Source organism: Pristis pectinata, chromosome 14 (genome assembly GCF_009764475.1).
Source record: "Pristis pectinata isolate sPriPec2 chromosome 14, sPriPec2.1.pri, whole genome shotgun sequence".
In the NCBI taxonomy this organism is placed as follows: domain Eukaryota; kingdom Metazoa; phylum Chordata; class Chondrichthyes; order Rhinopristiformes; family Pristidae; genus Pristis; species Pristis pectinata.
Genome location: NC_067418.1, coordinates 8,769,243 through 8,791,573, shown reverse-complemented (window position 1 = coordinate 8,791,573; position 22,331 = coordinate 8,769,243). Strand labels below are relative to the sequence as shown.

The 22,331-nt window shown below is 38.9% G+C and overlaps 1 protein-coding gene across 2 annotated transcripts in view; it reads left to right on the top strand.

Annotated features, from left to right (window-relative positions):
• The window catches only part of cstf3 (cleavage stimulation factor, 3' pre-RNA, subunit 3), a 92,586-nt gene that overhangs the window by 32,956 nt on the left and 37,299 nt on the right, over positions 1–22,331 (top strand). Inside the window, exon 2 of one of the 2 annotated variants that reach the window (XM_052029307.1) lies at positions 5,687–5,810. The exons of the other annotated variant lie outside the window; for it this stretch is intronic. The gene's annotated coding sequence lies outside the window, so the exon portion shown is untranslated. The remainder of the gene's footprint in view (positions 1–5,686; positions 5,811–22,331) is intronic. 2 annotated transcript variants of the gene reach the window in all.

The following is a 22,331-nucleotide window of genomic DNA, read 5'->3' as shown; positions in this document are numbered from 1 at the left end:
TATCCTACATTTTCATTCTCAGTCATTAGTGAATTTGTATTTCTACTGATCTTAGATCAGCTTTATTCTGTTAATTACACTCCTAGGAACTGATGTAGCCTGAATGCCTCTCATGTAAGGCACTTATTGCCAGTGAAGATGAAGCAAGTGTAACTGACCTGCAGTGAACTTGAATGTAGTGTTTAGTACTAATTACTTTTATTCAATCCCAAAAAGATCCCACAGTTTTACAGCCCAAATTTGTATTGTAGTTTGATTTAATAATTCCCTCCTATTGAAGCAGAACGCCTTTAGAAACTGGGAATATCTTGTCTGCTTTCTAAAGCTCATGGTAGAGTGTTGAACATGCAAAACAGCTGTAGAGCACAAATCCAGCTTACAGAAAAGGAAAACCAGAGGTTTCAAAGTGGAATTATACACAGCACACCAAATACAGTTAATAGTACAAAATTCTGTTTTTAAAATAAGCTTCACATTTTCCTTTGAGAAAATGAACATTGCTCATGGATAGTCTGGAATACATAGCACTGGGTAGCTGTTAGCCCTGTATATCCTTTTAAGGCCATTGTTTATTCAAGTGTTCCCATAAAATGCATTGAAACTGGCACCTTTAGTGCTAATCAGAGTTGTAAGATATTATTACGCACGTGTTATGAAAATTTAGTAGAGACATATTAAATATTTTCTGATTATAAAAGAGAAAAAACAAACCTTTCTAGTGAGATTATAAATTACAGAGAAGGACATTGCCATAGCTTTGGTGTTATTTTATTCCCAGTTACTGTTTTAGTAGTTATTTCTTTGGTACTTTGTGTTGATAACTTACAGCAGCAGTTTTCACAGGTACAGAGAAACCACTACAACCTGTCATTGTAGTAGGATGCTGGAACATAACTGAGGGTGGGGGAAGGAGCTGGAAAACAACATTTTAAGTGTATGTAATCAGTGCAATAATTACTATACATGTTATAAACTGTGATCATTGTGGAGGTAAAATTATAATTAAAGCATAGCCTTAAATGCTGTAGAACAATTCTGGTTTTTATAGCATATCAAAACTTCAGATCAGTGTAACCAATAAACCTTATTTAAACTCGTTTGCTTACATAATAGGTCTCAAATGAGAAATGATTATGAAGACACATGGATATTATAAAACTACAACATTGGTGTTCACCATATTAAAAAAAAAGTTTGCTGTGATCAAAACTGAACTTATTCTGAATTTTTCTCTTATTTGAAAGTGGTTCCATAACTTTCATTGATTCAATGGCTTCCAGTTTGTTTTCCGTTCTGTTTGTTTTTACAGATACTTATAAGGTATCTTCTATTGCAAATCTACTTCTGACAAAAAATCTCTCTGTGGCATTCTGGTGCCAAAGTTGCATGGATGAGCATCCCCTTCACTCCCTCCCATGGTCCTGTTTAAGTGTTTGCTGGCCCTGATATTTCTCGAATCAAACACATACTTCGATTTATTTCATTGGATAAATGCTGGCAAATTATATATTCAATAATTTATTACATTTGTGATTCATACACACAAATGCCAAAATAGCAGGAAACCAATTTGGTCTCCTCCCCAGAAACAAAGCCCAATCTTTCATAGCATAACTGATAAATGCAAAATGGATGCTTTCAAAGGTTCCCCACAGCATTATTTTTTAATTGGACAAATGTGATTCCATTGGGAATTTTTTTTTCTTTGCAACAAAAGCATCCACTTTCCACAGAAAACGATTGCAGAGAATATCTAGCATTAGAACTATACTGATTTGCCCTTCTGTAAACAATGACATCGCCCTGTATGAGTGTGGTTTTAGGTATCACTTTTCCTACCGCATTTACCTTTGGTCTATTAAATTCATTTCTGTAGCTACCAGAAACTGGACTGAAACCACATAGGTTTGTTTCAGGGAAGAGGTTAACAGCAGTATCTTGCAGTATTGTTTATGATAGAATGGCATCTTGCATACTTCATAGGCAAGATTGAATTAAGCATTTTCATATAGTCTTCTAAATGGGAATTCTCAATTCAAGATCCCTAATGAATGTAATATTCAAGCTATTCAATGTATTTCTCATCTTTGAATTGATAATGAAGAATAATGATTACACATTATACTGTGGAATTAGGCCATTTGGTCTAAACAATTCATTTCCCTTTATCCTCTCTGTGAGCATCTGTAAGACTATATTTTTTGCATGATCATATAATTTGTAGCATCGGTGCGGTTTCAGAATACTTTCTTGACATCAGATGATGCTAAATATCTTTTGTCATTCACCTGATGGGCAGGTAGGACATGGGGTTTCATATCTTGTGTGAACGATAACTCCTCTAACAGTGGAGATTAACACTGGAATCAAACTTGTTACTTAGCGATGAGGTGAATTGTTTGATTAAGTTGGCTTTTTAATACAATTTTGCAGAATTTGTTTTCAGTATTTTTCGTCCATCCCTATATTTGCTTTTGAGGAGGATGTAACGGGCCACTGCCTTGAGCTGCCTCTGTCCCTGTGGCGAAGGAATTCCCAATGTGCTGTTGGAGAGGAATTTCCAGGACTTGCATCTAGCAACAACGAAGGACTGGGGATACATTTCCAAGTCAGGATGGTGTTCAACTTGGAGAGGAACTACGGATGGCGGAGTACTCAAATATTTGCTGCCTTTATCCTTAATGGTAGCAGATTTAGGAGGTATTGAGTAGCCCATTCAAGTAACTGCAGTGAATTTTGTAGCAGGTTCATACTGCAGCTCCTATATGCCAGTATTGGAGGCAATAACTTTTCTGAGGGTGTTGAAGTGGTGCCAATCGAATGGGCTGCTTTTTTCTGGATGTTGTTGCAGTCCTAAAGAATCGTTGGTGCAACATTCATCCAGGCAAGTGGAAAGTATTCCATCATGCCCCTTCCTAATTTGTGCATTGAAGCAAGAGCATTGAGGTGTCAAGACTTGAGGCGCTTGCTGTGCAATACCCACCCTTTGCGGATGGTCCAGTTGAATTTCTGGTCACTGGTGACCCACAGAAAATTTATTGGAGTCTTCAACGATAGTAATGCAATTGAACATCCAGGGTAGGTGATTAGACTCTCTTGTTAGATGCTGTCTCTCTGACACTTGTGGCTGTCTTTCTGTATGAATGCATGGACAGCTTCATTTGCTAATAGGTTGCAAATTGAATCGAACGTTGTGAAATGATCAGTGAACATTCCCACTACTGATATGATGGAAGAAAGGTCATTGAAGCAGTTGAAGATGGTTAGATCTGGAACACTACCCCGAGGAACTCCTGCAATGATATCATGGGACTGGGATGATTGATCTCCAGCAACTGCAGCCATTTCCTTTGTGCAAGATCTTGGTCAGCATGGATCTGTTGGGCCAAAGAGCCTGTTTCTGTGCTGTAACACTATGACTCTTAAGATACTACTCCCGCCACTGGAGTATTTTTCCTTTGCCTATTGAATTCAGTTTTAGCCACCCTGGGTCAAATGCTGCCTTGATGTCAAGGGCACTCACTTGTCTCACCTGGAATTCAGCTCTTTGACCATATTTTGACCAAAGCTGTGATGAGGACTGGAGCAGAGTTTGGCAAAATCCAAACGAGGCATTGCTGAGTTGGTTATCTTTGTGTAAGTGCATTCAATAGTACTGCTGATAAGTTTCCGTCAATTGGCAGCGGATTGACTGGGTGGTAGTTAACTAACTGGATTTATCCTGCTTTCTGTGAAGAAGACATACCTGATCAATTTATTGTAACTGCTGGTCTTCAGTGCTACCGCTGGGATGTTGTTTGGTTCCTAGCCTTTGCTGTATCCATTGCTCTCAGCCATTTTTGACATGGAGTGAATCGAATTGGCTGGAACTGGCATCTGATGGTGGGAATCTCGGGAGGAAGCTAAATTAGCGCATCCATTAGGCACTTCCGGCTGAACATAATTGCAAAGTCTTCGGTCTTTAGTATTCATATGAAGCCATTGTGGAGAATGGGAATGTTTTGGGGGCTGACTTTCTTGTTAGTTTAATTGTCCACCACCATTCACAACTAGATGTGGTAGGATGGCAGAACATTGAACTGATCTTTGGTTTTAAAATCGCTTTGCACCACCTGTTGTATGCTTTATTGCAGCACTATTAGGCTGGTATCTCATTACCAGTATGGTGTTTATACATTATAAAACTGTTGTGCTAGATAGTACTTCAGAGGTATTACATGCATATTTTGCTCTCTGCCTATTTTTCAATATTCAGCAGTCGGAATTTTGCTATTGTTACAGAACACTGGAGTACTATTGCCACATCATTGCCTTTTGATACAAAGTCTGTATGCTTTATTTGTGAGACTAGTTTGCTAGTGATAAATTGTTTGCAAAGTAGAATTTCCATGTCATTTTTCACATTAAGTTGGTTTGTTCTAACGATGGAGTCATGAGATCAAGCATTGCCTGTTTCCTCCTTCCAATGTCTAGGCCATCTGCCCCATGTTGCCACTGGGTTAATGTGGGTGCAAATGGCAGGCATGTATTGTTGATGGCCAAGCTTAAGGCCCACATAGGGAAGTTCTGTTAACTTGCTGGCTGTAAGTTTTATGCTGTTATTGGAGCTGATCAGCTCACCTTGATTATTTTACAAATAAACATTTAAGTACTGATAACAATATTTTTAGAAAGATTTGACTTAATAGAGTGATTCATCCAAATCCAATAGGATACAGCTTGCATTTGCACCCTACCCATCCCTTGCTTTTACTTTAACACAAGCAAAGTGCTGCAGATGTGGGAAATCTAAAATTACAGAAACTAGTGAAAATATTCATTGTGTCAAGCAGTATCTTGGAGATGAACAAGAGTTTACTTTCCAGTGGGTGACCTTTTGTTAAAACTGGAAAATGTTACGGAAACACTGAGTTGGGGGAAGGGAGGAAAGAAGAAAAAGGAAGGGCCATGCTTCTGGGGAACAGATAAGATTAAATGAGAGAAGTGAATGATAATTTGTCATGGAAAGGAGCAAATGTGGGTTTAGACAGTATAATTTGGAATATTGGAATCTATCTGAAATTGTTGAACTCAAAGTCCAGAAGCCTACTCCTCAGGCTTGCATTGAGCTTCATTGAAAGCCAAGGGCAGATAGGTCAGAGTGGTTAAAGAATTAAAGTTCCAGATGAACAGAAGCTCCATGTCACAGTGGCAGGCGAAATAGATGTTCTGCAAAGTGGTCATTGCATCTTTGGTTGTCTTGAGTAGGAAAGAATGCATCGTGAGGTATACTGGATTGAAATAAATATGACCTTTCACTTGGAAGTAGTACTTGAGCTTCAGAATGATGGGAAAGGAGGAGCTGACAGGGCAGGTATTTTGTGTATTCTTGGTTTGCTTTCTTTTCCTGGAGACCTTTGGTGGAGAATAGTTCCATTCACATAACTGACACATTTATACTGTCTATCCAAATGGCCTTCTGTGCATGAAACCAGCAGTGGATTTCATCAGTTACTGGGCTTGGCTAAGTTGACATCTATCATTTAGACATGCTGCCTTGTGACCAAACAACTGTGTGGTTTTGGCAGTAAGGATCCTTGTCTAAATCAATAACAGGCTCTCTATCTTATAATATTTTGCAAAAGATACATTGCTGGCATGATAACTTGAATAACTTTACAGTTGAGCATTATTTCTTGTCATACAGTCCACCCTGGATGTGGAGCTTCCTTTTGGCTATCTCAACAGCTGATCATTTCACGTATGATTGATCTGAGGAAAGTCGATATCAAATATGGAATCACATCTACCATCTACTTTTAAACGTGAAGGTAGGTTGAGCAGTGCAGAGGTGCTGTATAAATTTAGTCTTGCTGCAAAGAACTTGAGGGTGCATTTTACTTCTAATTATTGAATGAGTAGCTGAAGTACAGAAGAAAAACAATATGGGTTCAACCTATGTCCCGTATCTGATCTCAGCTACAGCAGTGATAGTTGAACTAACTGGATTAGAGAAAGAGATTGTTGCTCCTGGTCACTACTGAGCAAACCCTGTGGAGGTTACGTGCCTTTTTAAGTAAAGTAAAATGGAAGTCGGCTCTGAGTCTGCATTTGAAGGACCAAGACTCCATTCAGGTGACATTCTTGCATATGGACATGGGAAGTATCAGAGGCCGCCCATCATCTGTTGGAATGAACCATTGAGGAATTGCTCCTTTGCAGTAGTGGAGAAGAACTGGCAAGGAAGGTGCAAAAAATTAATGGCATAATAAGATCATCTTACAAAACTATTAAAATATAGCTTGGCTAATCATGCAACAGTTACCCCAGGAGATGTTTGTTCAAGTTTCTTTTTTGCTAATGGATTAAGTACACTGATTTGCAAGCAAAAGTTAGTTTTATTCAGAGGTTTCCAAAGATGGCAAGATTTGTGAATCTGTCAACCTCAATTAGGCAGCAAAGGTTATTAATTTATATTGCATGTTCTACATGATACTGATGTGTGTTAATGATGTTTTTCACCACTGATTTTACTCTGATAGAGTAAAACAGGCCTTTGGTCCACCACGTCTGCATATTGCATTAGGTCCATGATCAAGCAGGAGTTTAATGACCATAGTAATCAAGGATGACCATTGAGAAGTTATTTCCATGCACTTAGTTTTGGACATTCACATTGACCTGATGGCACAGAATGAACTTTTAAGTGCAGGATTTTATTTACTGGCAAATATATCTAAACCAATTGACAAATTGTGGCTTGTTATATGTGATGCAAGGTTGACAACTGCTTCTAGGCTTCTTTGCATTGTCAAATGCTACAGTCTAGGCAAATGTTGAATTTGATTTGCTTTGTAAATTGTGTGTGAAAATGTCAATATAACCTGACAGTATAAGCCCATTAATTTTGAGGTAATAAAAACACTAAGCTATGTACTTAGAATATTTTAATACCTCCAAAGCCAGGTGAATTGCTTCATTATTTCCATTTGGCGAACAGTCTTAATCATGGCATATCTGCAATGCATCTTATAACGTGAACATTTTATTTCATACTATAACATGGCACTTTCTGAAAATTTTACTGACTTGGAAGGCAAACTTTAATAGCTATAGTTCTATTGATCAATGTTTTTTGGAATTATGATCTAAAACTCAGCAAAATACTTGTGACTAAACAATTGGACAATTGATTTATAAAGTTTACAGATCTCATTGTAACTAACATTTGAGCATGTATATTTTAAATAAATCAAACATTATTTCACTTATAAAATTTATGGTGTATGTAAGTTATTGTTTACTTGATTCTAACGCAACTGCTTACAACCTTACACTGTTATAGTATTCTTTCCATAGAATCAAGTGTTCGTATGTACACTTATCACAAATCTGGTTAGAAAAGTACACTTTAAAAGAAAATAATGTAATTTGACAGTGACCCGACACAAAACACATTTAATACACTTGAATTGATTCAATTGTGCTTGCTTGCCTGTAATGGCTCTTCTCTATTGAAATGAAAGGGCAAACTTCAGTAGGCAGGTTTCCCAGCATAATTGCCACTATTGCTATATGCAGTAGGACAAACTTCATGTGAGGGCCTTACTGATTTTGCTTTCTGCAACTTCAAGTCCCCTGACCAGCCTCCCTCTATAACATGTGCTTGGAAACTGCCGTTCCATTGTTTTCTTTGTATATTTACAGGCTTCCTAATACAGACGATACTATATTCATAGTTCAGACTTCGTGAGTTCCAATTCTTGACTTAAATGTACAAAATCTTGGTGGGTTTAGTTAAGTAGAGGGAATAAAGTTTGGCAAATGAGTGACATTAGGAAAAACTATTTTGACCGGGTTTCCTGAACACACACTTCTCAGGTAAACCTACTCTAAGCTGATTGACAAGCCCCAGTTCTGCAAAGGGCCATTCTGATTGTAAGTGACAAGCTGTCCACAAAATAGCTTTTGACACCTGACAAAGTTGTGTCCCCAGACTTGATGGCTATCAAAATTTAAGGTTTATTGTTTGAATGTCTCTGATGTTCAACATTCAAAACTATTGAATTAAACATAGAACTATTTCTTTTATTGAAAATTTTTATAAACAAACAACAGAAGAGAAGAAAACAATTATATACCATTTGTTAACTTAATAAACTTTTAAATTGTACTTTCCTTCTTCCTTGCATCTGCTCATTCTCCATTCAAGGGACTTGGTTCTGCAGGCAGATTTACCACTGTATTTGCTGGGGAAATGTACAGAAGTTCAGGAATCCCTGCTGGACTCCCATGAGTGATCCAAGAGTGGCACACAGTGGTCCCATTAGTGGTAGTCAGCAATGTGAAAGTTTGAACTTGTGCCTTCCTGCAGGAGTCTTGATCTGCACTGTTACCCAAGAGGATTTGGACTATGATTTGGAATGCACTGACTAAAAGTGTTAATGCAAATTTATTTGTTAAGATTGGATAAATATTGAAGGTAAAAAAAGATAAAATGCAGACGTACAGGGAGAGAATTGTAGAATGGACTGGTCTTCAAAGGGCTAATCCAGCTCTAATGAGTCATACGGCCTCCCAGTGTTGTAATACTGAGGTGCTGCGTTTTGAGGATGTCACAGAAGAAGCTGACATTCTGAGAGTTCACCAGCTAGGTGCTGAAGCTGTAGAATTGTTCATTCTCATGCCATGTCATCCTATCACACATGTCCTCAGCTTTGCAAGAAAAGAAAGTAAATGAGAGTCTAGCATTTATATAATGCTTTTGCTTCCCTTTCGTGTGTCACTTTCCTATGTCCTAGAATGCTTTGCAGCCAATAGTTTTGAAGTGTGATGGCTAATATTACATAGGAAATGCAGCACCCAAAGTACACAAAGATGATGGAACCCAAAGTATTGCAATGATTTTGAATGAGGGATAATGCTACAAATACAAATAGGGATAATACTGCAAATAACTCCCAGGAACTTAAAGAATGCAATGAATCTTACCAGAATCAGATTTATTATCACTGACTTACATGACGTGAAGTTTGTTGTTTTGCAGCAGCAGTACAGTGCAAAGACATAAAATTTCCATAAATTACAAAAACAAATAGTGCAAACAAAAGAGGAATAACGAGGTAGTGTTTATGGGTCATGGACCTGAGAGATCAGACAAGACACGAGTCTGACATCTTAATAGAAAGGTGACACCTGTGACAGGGTAGCACTACCTCAGTACTCCATTGGAGCATCAACTTAGATTTTTTTTTATGGTCGAGTCACTGGCCTCAAATCCAAAACTTTCTGACTCAAATGAGACTGCCACTAAGGGTCTCTGTCAGTTTGAAACAAAGCTTCACTGCCCCACTTCACCTCCAGCCCAGTAAGATGTATTGATTTATGGTGTTTATCATATGCTTTTATATATCCTTGTATTTTCTTTGAAAATTTTACAGTTTTTAATATCAATCTGTTTTAAGGTTTGAGTTGCTAGCTGCCTGTGTTATAAGAATTCACCTCAAAGGCGTGGCAAATACTTGTCAGAAAATTATAAACTTATGCAGGCTACCTGGAATTTGTTTACTTCTATAACCACCATGTCAGCAGAAGAGCTTTTCAAATTTCAACATTTGGAAATAAAATTACAGAACTGATGTTTTAGCAAATGAACACCAGTCATTGTAATTGTATCAGCTGTATATTGTAAGTGTAAGGCTGCTGTGATCACCACCTTTCTTTTATCATCTTGTGAAGGAATAGAAAAATCTTCTAACAAATTTTCATTAACAGGCAGGACACATTTGTACAAAATTCTTTTTCTCTCGGGGTTTTTGGATCTTTGTTAGATATAATTGCTAATCTGAGGTACTATATTGGGAAGTAAAGTAATTGTGGAATCTTACAGTATGGGAAGAGGTTATTCAATGCATCATGCCTGTACCAGTTCTTTTGAAATAAGTTAGCCAGGTTCTTTCCCCTCCTCCACCCACTCAATCTGCCCCATCACCCACACATTCCTTCCACTGGGTCCCTTCCCTTTACTGTTCCCATCTGCCCACTTCACCTCCCTTATTTGATTCCATGCTCCACCTTCCTTTCGTATCAAATTACATCTTCTGCAGCCCTTCCTCTTCTGGATCCACCTATAGCTTGCCAGCTCTTGCTCAGCCTTTCCCTTCACCTGCTTATACTGGCTGCCTCTCCTCTATCTTTCAGTCCAGATGAAGGGTATCAACTGGAAACGCTGACTTTCCAGTTCCGTCCACAGATACTGCCTGACCTTGAGTTCCTCCAGCATCTCGTTTATTAGTCCCATATACTCTGCAAATTGCTCCTGCAGTAATCCTGGAGATGTAGAGCTAAAAATACCAAAAAAAAAATCATTAATATTATTGATGGTGATTATTAATACTAGGCCATGCATTTTACTGATGTGCTATTGAAAGACAATTATAATAAAAATTGAGCCCTAAATGTTTAAAATATTGTAATGGTGATTGTAAAATACTATTAACCTTAATGTGAGCTCTGTTCATCAGCATAGAAAACATTATGAATTCAAGTAATATGCAGGAGGTTTGGCTAACATCTAAGCTAGTTGATTGGCTACGCATGCCCTCAAATCCTCCCAATCTATCCCTACGGATCCTGAACAAGCTGATTTGACATAACTAACTTTGAACCTGAAAGTTTTTTTTTATTTTACTGGGTATGAGCCTCACAGGAAAAATTAGTGTTTATTGCTCTTGAAGATGGTAGTTAGCTGCCAACTTGGGCTACTGCAGTCCATGTAGTGATGATACTTGTTTGGGTAATGAGTTCCGGGATTTAGGCCCAGTGACAATCAGAAACATATTTCTGTCGCAGGTGGGTTAGGTGCTGTTGAAGCCTTGGCGAGATGCTGCAAATTATTCTGTGGATGGTACACGGAGCAACCAGAGTTCTCTGATAGTAAGGGGAGTGAATGTTTGATGGGAATGTAGATGAAGTCCCAATCCAGGTGGTTGCTTTGACCTGGTTTCTCTTGAGCTGTTTGAGTGTTGGGGCTGCACTCATCCAGGCAAGTGAAGAGCATTCCATCACCCCTCCTGATTTGTGCCTTGCAGATGGTGGAAACTTTTGGGAAGTCAGTAGGTGATCAATTCACTGCAATACACTGAGCCTCTAACACCCTCTTGTAGCCACAATAAATGTGGCCAATTCACCTCAGTTTCTAATGGTGATCCACAATATGAGGGTCAGAAACACGATGGCTTTTGGAATGTTGAGGATTGGTGGTTATAAGACCTTGCAAGGTGAACATTGCCTGGTATTTGTCTGACACTAATCCTACCAATCACTTACAATTCATGCCTGAATGTTGTGGTAGTCATGTATGCAGGTAAGAGAATTTCATTATCTCACTGCAAATGAGCTGTATTGAGGTAGATGATTGTAGCACACATCCTCACTTCTGATATAACAATGGAAGGGCATTGCTATGGCCCCAGCAACTGAAATGTTTTCTTCTTGATTCCTATTGACTTTTATTTTGCCAGAGCTACCTAAAGTCAAGGACCATTTGCAATCACTTCATATCTGAAATTCAACTCTTTTTATCTATGTTTGAACCAAGGCTATAATGTGGCCTGGAATGGAATAGTCCAGGTGAACCCAAACTGGATGTCAGTGAGTAACTGCTGCTTGATAGTGTTGTCAGCAACTCATTCCATAACTTTGATCAATGGTAGTAATTGGATTGAGTTTTTTTTACTTTTCCTGAACAGAATGTACCAGGCAATTTTCCACATTGGCAAGTTAGATGACAGTTACAGCTGTATTGAGGTAGTTTGGCTGGGTTTGACCTCTTCAAGTTTTTCTAAAGCACAACCAGAGCCTTTGCTTTATCCAGTTTTTTCAAGCCTTTTATTGGTTTCAGGTGGAGTGAATGGAACTGGCTGAAGGCAGGTTTGAAGGGGCTATTGGAGGGAGCAGTGATAGATCATCTACTTGCCACTTTAGGTTGAAGATGCTGGAACCTCATCTATGGCATTCTTGGGCAGCACCATTATTGAAAATGGGAATGTTCTGGGAGCCTTTTTTTTCCCCCTTTGGCTATTTGATTGCCAGTCATCATTCATGATTGAATGTGACGGGTGATCTTGGATCTAATCCATGGTCTGTTGCATGTAGATTTTGCTGTTTAGTATTTATGTATGTATATCTGTGGTGTGGCATCACCAAGGTGGCCGTTCACATTCAGGTTCCTGCAACACTGCTCCTGGCACCTTTATTGAACCGAGGTTGATTCATGATGAGGCCTTGAAGCTACAGATTGTGCTGATAGCCTGCAGTGACTTTTGAATGTCTTTTTGAGCTACTAGGTGTGTTATGAATCTATCCCTTTGGATAGTAGTGGTAGTGGCACATAACACAATGGAGTGTGTTATGAAGATGATAAATTGTCTTGACTGTGTTGCTCAGTCTTGCCAATACTGTCAGGGATGAATGCATCTGCAGCAGTTAGATTAATCAGGATATTTACCCCTTGCTGCTTTTCTCACTATCTGCCTGGCAGCTATATCCTTCAGGTCAGTGATGCTGCCACTGGGCTACTCTTGGTAATGGACATTGAAATCCCCTACAAAGTAAGTTCTGTGTCCTTGCGGCTCTCTGCTGCTTCAAAGTGCTATTCAACCTACAGGAGATGCAGTGTGGATTCCATTCATCGAGAGGCACAATGGATGTGATCGTCGCTGATGGAGGTGCAGGGACTGCCGTGAACCACAATACATGACCTTTTTGAAGCTTAGAAAAATCTTAGATTCCATCAATCAAGAGAGTCTGGATAATTCTCAAACTTGGTTGTCCTCAGAAGTTCTCTTCAATTGGATCTGTTGTGGACCTGTTCAAGCTACATTGTCTCTACCCCGGAACCAAGATCACCCCAGCTTAAATCATTGAGTTGTATGGATTATGTTCAGAGGCTGAGCTCCAGGTCACTGTTGACCGAAGCATATGGGACAATGGATCTTGCACTTAAGCTACCAAACTGTCCCACTGTATAATACTCACTGATAAAGACATTAACAAGATCCTAGAAAATGTGGACTACTTCCCATGTCTTGGGAGCCACCTCTCAACAAAGATGGACATTGAGAATGAAATTCTATCGCCGCCTTTATGCCAACATAGCCTGTGGTCATCTGAGGAAAAGAATGTTTGAAAATCAGGACCTCAAACCTGGCACAAAGGTCATGGACTAACAGGCAACAGTGTTCCCTGCCCTCCTGTATGCTTGAGCATTTGGGATGGCAGTGACTATTATGAATCCATTTATCAGGAGTATGGGCACGCTCAGTGAAACACCACCTTCCAAGCTGCCCAACTGCCCAGCCAGACGATCCCTGCCGTTTCTGCGGCAAAAAAAGTGGCCACATTGATTTTGTCAGTCACTCTGGAATCCACAGAAATGAAGTAGAAGCCCTGGGGACTGTTTGAGAGAGAGGTGTATGCTTAGAATTGCTTATAGTCTGGTAAAGGTACCGGTATTTTTTTCTTAAGAATGTAGTGAAGCAGATGCACTTTATCACAGTTCAGTAATTCATGGTTGCTATTACTGATGCTATCTTATTTTTATTTATGGCTATTTAAGTAACTGAATCTAAATCCCAGCTGCCATGTTTCCCTGGCTGGATTTACAGATCTAGTAATTGAACATGTCTACTGTCATTCCTGTTAGTTTTGCCAAAGGCTGCTATGAGTTCCAGTTGTATCATTGATCCACCTTGAAGGGCATTTTGAGAGTAAAAAAAATTAATGGAAACATTTACTTAATATTTCATTGCTGTCTGTCAAAGACTCCAATGTATTGCATCTAAGCAAACCTTGGAAACGTGGAAAAAAAAACTGGGAAACACCTAGATTAGGAAGTTTGCTTTCAAAATATAAAACAGAAGGACATCCTTAACAGAGTTAATCACTGACTTGTCATTCTGCCAGCTCCCTGGGTGACAGAAATTAAATGCTATAAATATTAATCTCAGTGAATATTTATTATCAGTATCAGTGCTAGAACATTAAAGGAGGTAAAATAGTTCTTAATGTTCAGTGAATCGACTGAACGGTTATTAAATCTCTTTGGCATTTAAAAAATCTGCACCAGTACATGCATCTCAAATGTATAGCTAAGCTCGCAGCACAAGCATAATCTTCTATTCATCTGTGCACTCTTTAACTTAAAATGCTGCATATTTGATACAAACTGGCATCATCATCATTCACTCTGCCAGCAGTTGTAAAGAAACAACATGATAGATGTAGTCGTGCGCTGCTACTTCCTTGAGCAGGTACGCCAGCAGCAATTTAAAAGGTGTGAAATTTGTCTGCGTGAGACAGTGATTTATTAAATGATGATTTATACACTTAGGTGAGTAAATGGTCTACACGAAGCTGTGAAAATCTTAAGCTCTTTTGCATGTACTTTAAAACAGAACATTTAAGATTGTGTTAACGGCAAAACATAAAAATTGAGTTCAAGCCCTGCTCCAACATTTGGATAAAGAATCAAGACTGACACCAAAGAGTGGCAGTGAGAATCCTGCAGTGGAAAAGATCCTGTCTTATCGACATTAGAGAGAAGCATCTTCTGCCTGTTCTGGTAGGATAATTTATTGACGAGAAGAAGAATTCTTGGAGTTTTCTGGTCAATATGTATTCTTTAGTGTACACCACCAAAAACGGATTAAACAGAGCATTTTTTTTTTGGGACCTTGCACCTTCCCTGTGGCATTTCCTAATGTAACCAAATATGTTTTAATGGTGCTTTATTGACCACTAAGTGTTTAGTCAGATTTTTAGGATGTTAAAGGCACTGAAATGGACATTTAATTCTTTGTTAAGCCAGTATTCAATATGTTAAGCTTTCTATATGGACTTCTTTGCACTTAGCTGAAGATACAGATTTTGCCATATAGTTCCACAGATACCAGAATCTCTGGATCCTTGCTGCAGTACAGTTGAAGGCATGCAATCGCGCACTGAGCCCAGCATCCATCTCAGCATCCATCTCAACCTCCATCACGTCATCCATGTACAATTTCTTATAGGTGATTCAATATCAGGTATCTGATACATGACAGTTTTCCTGTCCAAGTCTGCAGTGTTGACGCAAGTAATGACATCGCAACTTAGCTCATCTAACTTAGTGTATGTGAAGATGAAATAGTACCTGATGGTATTGATTTGGCTCCAAGTGCCTTTGCCCACTTGGGCATTTAGACCTTGAATATAGACTTCAAATTTCCTTCTGTGCTTCCAGAGCACTGAGCAATATTTAAAATACTTAATAAAATGAAATTCTAATACCTTTTGAATGAATTAGTGTTTGGGATGAAATAAAAATGCATGTAGTTTGATACATAATTAACAGTGACACCCCCCCCCCCCCCCACTGCCAACACCTCAGTCCCACCCTTGCTCCAGAATTGGAAGAAGAGTATAAATTTTAAGAACATGGAAAGATTCAAGATCCAAGAAGCACTTGGACCTGTCCGAAAGTTCCGTGGAGGAATGCCTGTCGTTCCCTGCCTCTGTCTATCCAATTCTCTCAATGTTTCCACTCATGTTGGATGGTACAACACCCCTTTAGTCAAGTATTTACATTTCAATTGTCTATATATCTTCTCTCTTTTATACTTCATTCCATGGATATTGATTATGCAATTTGAGGCCACATTAAATATTGTTTAATTATTTGAAAATCAAAAAACTAGAGATGCTGGAAATCTGAAATAAAAACAAAATGCTAGAATTGCTCAGTGGGTCAGGCAGCTTCTGTGGAGAGAGAAACAAAATTATCCTTTCAGTTCAGTGTTTCCTGTGAATTATTTATGTTCTTCATCGTGAATACAACGATGACGCCTCTACTGAGGTATTATTTTAATTTTGCAGAATAAACAGTGAAACTTGTAAGCCTCTCTCAGATATGTACAGCAGTGGAGGCCAGATCATTGGAGGCGTTTAAGGAAGAGAGAGAGAGATATCTAAATAGTCGGGGTATCAAGGGATATGGGAATGAGGCCGAAAATTGGAGTAAGAATAGTGTGTTTTCTTTTTTTTGCACCCCCCCCCCCAATTTCTCATTTCTTTTTCTTTTTTCCCTTTTCCTTGGAGCAGACTTGATGGGCCGAATGGCCTACTTCTGCTCCCTTGTCTCGTGATAAGTTTAAGCCAAATTTAATTTATATCTTTGTTTCTTAAATTCCACTTACCATCCCAACCTGTGCATATCCCGTCATAGTTCGTTTGTGCCTTGCTGTTTAATTATCATCCCACCTGAAATGTTTGACCATCTCCAAATTTTGATGGCTTTGTTGTTCTCACTTCCAATAAATAGCATCGTGGCCTTTGATTCATTTATTTACAGAACTCGAGTAAATTTGTAAGAAAGATAATTCTGCAAATCAAACGAAAGTTCTTTTGGTATGTCATTATTCTTTCTTTCTGGATGCAGCTTTTACCTATGATATAAAAGTCTAGTTGACTTGCTGGCAGTTTTCAAGCTGATCCTCATGTTCCTCAAAGTTTGTTGTTATTTCTCAGTTCTGCATTCCTCCCACTATGGACGGTAGAAAGGATATGATTGATTTTACAGGCCAGTTTATAACTTCAAGTTTGATGCTCTTCCATTTTTCACTTTTTTCTGACTAGTTTATTTTGTGTATCTCTTTCCTTTCTGTATTTTGCTTGAAACACCTAGAAATTTAACATTGCTGCCTTCTAGAACGATTTCATTTTTGCATCTACAATTATACACAGGCCTACTTAATGAAGAGTTGACTTTCATACTTCCAATTTTTCCCAGAGTAAGATTATATTTGTGGTGTGTGTACATTGTTGTATGTCTCAAAATGCCCAGTGGGTCCTATGATCTTGTTTACTGCTAACAACCTAATAATACTACTACCATGGACACATCAAAGCATCACTGACAACAATTGTCCTTTCAAGTGAGAGGGCTGCTTTATCCAAAGAAAAGTGTTATTTTTCTCACTATGATGCATTTCCAATTCATGTTATGTATATCAAACTAAATTTACTTTATAGCTCGAAACCAGATCAAAAATTAGTTTTTTTGATGTTTTAGCCTTGGTTATAGTTTCTCAGACATTTTTGAAGGAATTATCTGACTTCCACAAACTATTCTTTGGGGCTAGAATCGCAGATAAATTTCTTCTCTAAATCTTTTGGGATTTTCATTTTTTCATCTGGGCAAATGCCCATCCTTGATTGCCCTATTAAAGGTGATGTTGAGCTAACTTCTTGAACCTGTTGCAGTCTTCCTAGTGAATGTATTCCAGGATGCCATTGGTTGTCAAATTCCAGCATTTCGACCCAGCAATGGTGAAGGACCAATGATGTATTCTAGATCAGAATAGTGCGAATTTATAGAGGAACATTAAAGTTAGTGGTATTGCCATGAACCTGCAGCCCTTGTCCTTTGTGGTGCTACTGGTAGAGATTGGGGGTTTGGGAGGTATTGGGCTCACCTAGGTGAATGACTACAATGCATTTTGTAGGCAGTGCATTCTCAGCCACTATTGGTGGTGGTGAGAATGAATAGGGTGTATCAGATGGAGGGTGAGGTGCCAATCAGAAGGCTGCTTTGTCCTGGATGTCGTTGAGCTGCTTGAATGTTGTTGAAGCTGCAGTTATCCACGCAATTTCCTCATGCTCCTGACTTGTGCCTTATGCATGGTGTAAAGGCCTTGGCATATCATGAGGTGAATCACTCACTGCAAGATCCCAGCCTCTGACTTACTCATGTTCCCAGAGTATTTATGTGACCGATCCAGCTGAGTTTCTGGTCAATTGTGACCCCCAGGATGTTGATAGTAGGGTACTCAAGATGGTAATCCGTTAAATGTCAAGTGTAGGTGGTTAAACACAGTGTTGTTGGATGCAGTTATTTATGGTGTGAATGTTAATTGTCACTTACCAACTCGTGCCTGAATGTTGTCTAGGCCTTGCTACGTACACGTGTGGACAGCTTCATTTGCTGAGAAATTGAGAAAGTTGTGCAGTCATCGGCAAACATCCCCACTTCCGACCTTGGGATGGAAGGAAGGTTATTGATAACCTTGAATATCTTCAGATGGATATACTCTCAATGTACAGTTTTGCACTGCAGGATTTTTCTCCTTTGTACATCTTAGAAGAAAATTACTTCACCAGTCAATCCTTCCATTTCAAATGTTTTAATTCTATTCCACGGTTGTTCTTGTGCAACACTTTCAGTGGTTTCAGAAATGAATTTTGACATTAAATTTATGAAAAAGTGGGACAATAAAGTCTTCTCATTCCCCATCTCTTCAGTTTCCCAGCCACAAAATATCCAATGGTATGTGTAGAAGGGCATGATAGTAGATAAGAAACTGCAATTCCACTGAAAATTCTTACATTATCAAAGTGTGCTGTGGGATTTGTTTTAATTCTGCCTAATTAGAAGCCATGGTTAAGCTTTTTTAAAGTCCATTTTCTGTCTTCTGTGAATTACTTATTTCCATAACCACCTTCAGCTGGTTCTCATGGGGCATTAACTTGAAACATTGCTTTGTTTCTCTGCCCTGCTACATCCTGACCTTCTGAGTACTTCCAGTATTTTCAGCTTTTATTTCAGTTTCCAGCATCTGTGTTACAGTGCTGACCCTGGTGGTCACCATTGGTGAGAATTTGGACCAGCCACTTAAATCCTTTGGGCACAAGGCAACGGCTGGTCATTCTGTGGCATGTGGCTCATTTGCTGACATCCCAATGCCTTTCCACCATCTACAAGGCACATTCAGGAGTATGTTACTCTCCACCTGCCTGGATGAGTGCAACTTCTGTAACACCAAAGAAGCTCGACACCATCCAAGACACAGAAATGGATTGTTTGATACCTTATACGCTATCTTGTAACAGTTGTATGCTTCACCAGGGAGGGGGACGACTTGAGTGCATTGCGTTGCACAACATAGAACTGGTCCATGCCAATCAAGATGCCCATCCAAACTAGTCCTGTTTGCCCATGTTTGGCCAATATCCTTCTAAACCTTTCCTATCCATGTGCCTGTCCAAATATCTTCTAAAATGTTGTTATTGTACCTGCCTCAACTACTTCCTCTGGCAGCTCATTCCATATACATACCACCTCTTTTTTTAAAAAAAAGCTGCCCCTCGAGCTCTTATTAAATCTTTTCCCTCCCTCCTTTATGCCCTATAGTTCTTCATTCCCCAACCCTGGGGAAAAAGACTGAGTGCATTCACCCTATCTATTCCCCTCATGATTTGATCGCCCCTTGGTCTCTTACGCTCCAAGGAAAAAAGGTCCTAGCTATAACTCAGTCCCTCGAGTCCTGGCAACATCCTTGTAAATCTTTTCTGCGAAGCTTTCTGCATTGTGTCTCACCTAAAGAGTGCGCAGCAGTTACTCACGTAGGCTGCTATAACAACACCTCCCAGCTGAGTCACCTCTGCCATCAGGAAAGAGAATGGCAGCAGGCACATGGGAATACCATTACCTGCAAGTTCCTCTCCAAGTTGCATACCATCCTGACTTGGAAATAAATTGCATTCTTTCATTGTCGCTGAGTTTAAATCCTGGAAGAGCCTCCTCAACAGCACGTCGGTCTTCAAGAAAGACCGCAGCATTTTAAGAGGCAGCTCAACACCATCTTCCGAAGAGCAAACAGGGATGAGCAATAAATGATGGCCTTGTTAGCGATACCCGGATCGCAAATGAATAAATCAAAAATTAAGCTGCTGACTTCTTGAGTTCTTCCAACAATGCTTTTCAAAGGCCAGTGGTTTAATCAATCTTTTGATTGGCTCTAAATCCCATCTACCCTGGCTTACTTATATCCCTAACTCTGAAGAACATATTGATAAGGTTTGTTTGTATATCAAAGGCAGAAAGTCAATAGAAATTGTAGCTGTCAATCATAAAACCATACCCTTTTTCTATGGCCTAAGGTAGCAGTTCACATTGCAATCTGTCATGCACATTAGCTTTGCGTGAACTTTTCTTTAAAAAAAAGTTTAATTCAATGGAAAGTGTGATTTCTAAGTACTTGATTGCTTAAAATTTAGCCTTACATAACATTTCAGTAACAAGAGATGTAAACATTTAAATGACTACTGAAATATTATTTAAATGTGTGATGCCCAGGTTCTTGATATACTGAACATAAACTATAACATGGCATTTTAAATTTACAAAATATAATATTAGAGATGAGGTGACAGGGCATTATAACATTTAAATATTTCAGTCACCTGTGCTTGCAGAGAGTGCAGATAACATTGATATAAGAATTTATAATAGACACAGCTGATTAGAAGTGTGCATGAACATAACATTTATTAGTGGCAAGATTTAAATGAACTGAGCTGTTAGACACACAAGACTGCAGATGCTGGAATCTGGAGCCACAAACAATCTGCTGAAAGAACTCAGCGGGTCAGGCAGCATCTGTGGGAGGAAAGGGATTGTTGACGTTTCAGGTCCTGATGCAGGGTTTCGACTGGAAACATCGACTATTCCTTTCCTCCCACAGATGCTGCTTGACTGGCTGAGTCCCTCCAACAGATTGTTTGTTGAGCTGTTCATTATGGTAGTTTGGGTGGAAAAAGGCATTGAATCTGCCAGTTAATTGAAAATTATTAATCATGATATTTCAGCTGAATAGTGACTAGATTTCTGCAGTTTTTGCATTGAATATTATTAAACTACCTTTGCTACAGGACTGTATGATGTCCACAATGAGATTATATACCTTATGGAAACGTTACCTTTTTTAAATTTCAATCTAACGAGTGGCTCTGGCATGGGATACTGTTAGAGAAGCCAGCCAAGGGAATTGTGAACATCTTGGGAAATATTTTTACACAGCAGTTCTCCTGTAGCTGTTGTGGTTAATCAGACAAAATGCCATATATTTGGGTTTTGACTGTAACTTGTCAAGAAAAGTTACACTTCCAATTTCGGGCCACTAAAGCATAGTAGTTATCAGCATTAATATTATTCGCTGATTTTTACTTAGAATTTCAATGAATGGAGTGTTTTGTGGGGGTAGGGCGGTTGGATATTTGTTACGGACTTCTGAGAGGAAATGGTATGGCCCAGATTTTTCAGTAGAACTGACAGTGAAGCTACCTGCATCCGCCATTGTTATTCCATGAAACTGACTTAGTTTCGGGATTTCTGATGTTGGAGTCAGCGATTTCAGCCCTTCTCCATTGGCTGTGCTGTTTTTGATCTTCTTCAATAGAATCAAGGGAGATCACATGTTTTGATGTAAACTCAAGCTATTAAAGAACTAGCCTTGCTGCAAAATACTGTGGAAGTGTTGCTTGAGGGCTGAGTTTTACTCGACCATAATTACTGCTTAGCAAGCTATCTGGCCCTAAATAAACTACTTTTATGTATGTATATTGACATTGTTTAAATATTTCAAACGTAATTTACTTTAAATTAAAATATTTAAAAGGGTTGTGACTTTTCACTTCAAGGTTGATTTTTTTTTCATGCTTTATTTAGAGTTCTGTATAATTTTATTGAGAAAATTATAATCACTGCATATAAAGTCCTTTCCTTTCTTTAAAAAAAATCTTTTATAGTTTTTGTATTTGTATTAGTAACCAGCAGATTTTTTTTTAATTTTGGCCAACTCTGCTAAAGCCCTCTAGACAATGATTCTTGTTCACTTATGGCCAACATCCCTCATTGCTACTCTTAGTAAACTTAAGTTTATCCAAAACTCTGCTGCTTGTGTCCTAATTCACTAGATCCTTTTCACCCATCGCTCCTGTACTTGCAGGTTTATATTGGTTCCTGGTAAGCAATGCCTTGTTTTAAATTCTCGTTTTGGTTTTCAAATCCTTCCATGGTCTTGTCCCTTCCGAATTCCTGCTGCCCTATAACTCTCTGGGATATCATTGTTCCTTGAATTCTGGCCTCTTGCTAATCTCCAGTTGCTCCTTTATTGCTGGCTGGCTACTAAGGCCCTAAGCTATGAGTTTTCCCTGTCAAAATTCTATATTCCTCTCCCCACCCCTCACAGATGCCACTCGATCTGCTAAGTTCTGCCAGCAGTTTGTTTTTTGCTCCAGATTCCAGCCGCTGCAGTTTCTTGAGTGCTTCTATACTATCTTTACCCTTTCCTTCCTCTTAAGGACACTCCCTATCTCTGATTCTTTTGGTCCTCTGATGTAATATCTCGGAGATCTGGCATGGGTTTTCAGTTTTGATAGTGCTCTGAGAAGTATCTTGGGATGCTTTTGCTGAGTTGAGTTAAATGCACACTGTGTACATTAAAGTTGCTCCCATTCCTGCACCATTGCAATGG